The sequence below is a fragment of the Sinocyclocheilus anshuiensis genome, unplaced genomic scaffold, assembly GCF_001515605.1.
Source record: "Sinocyclocheilus anshuiensis isolate Anshui unplaced genomic scaffold, SAMN03320099.WGS_v1.1 scaffold739, whole genome shotgun sequence".
Taxonomy (NCBI): domain Eukaryota; kingdom Metazoa; phylum Chordata; class Actinopteri; order Cypriniformes; family Cyprinidae; genus Sinocyclocheilus; species Sinocyclocheilus anshuiensis.
In genome coordinates, this window is record NW_015551105.1 from 483954 (window position 1) to 484212 (window position 259).

The 259-nt window shown below is 34.0% G+C and overlaps 1 protein-coding gene across 1 annotated transcript in view; it reads left to right on the forward strand.

The window, feature by feature from the left end:
* LOC107662888 (CD9 antigen-like) overlaps positions 1-259 on the forward strand; it is a 10618-nt gene that overhangs the window by 4825 nt on the left and 5534 nt on the right. The window lies entirely within an intron of this gene.

A 259-nucleotide genomic window follows, 5' to 3' on the forward strand; every position in this document is an offset into this window, starting at 1 on the left:
ATACATATAAATATACACAGTACACACACATATTATGTAAACACACACTTTTATTTTTGATGCGATTAATTGATTTGACAGCCCTTTCAAAAATTAAAAAAAAAGCCCTTTCAAAAATGTCATGGTGCCCTTGAACGCACTAAGCTGGCTTGACATTATTAATCTGCAGTCATTTTGGGTCGAACCAACAGATGTTGAAGCTGATCAAAGGAGTTGCACTTACTGCAATATTTTTAGTGTTAAAAAAGGAAGCAAGCAG